Genomic DNA, 201 nt, shown 5'->3' on the forward strand with positions numbered 1-201 from the left:
AAAAAGCGATAATTAGTCAGAAAAAGGCATTAATTAATTAGAAAAAAGCTCTAATTAGTAGAAGAAAAGCACTAATTAGTCAGAAAAAAGTATTAATTAATTAGAAAAAAGCTTTAATTAGTTAGAAAAAAGCACTAATTAATTAGAAAAAAAGCGCTAATTCCAGTAATTATAATAATTTAAAAAATGAAGAAATATTTG

This window comes from Loa loa (genome assembly GCF_000183805.2).
Source record: "Loa loa unplaced genomic scaffold supercont3.570, whole genome shotgun sequence".
Taxonomy (NCBI): Eukaryota; Metazoa; Nematoda; class Chromadorea; order Rhabditida; family Onchocercidae; genus Loa; species Loa loa.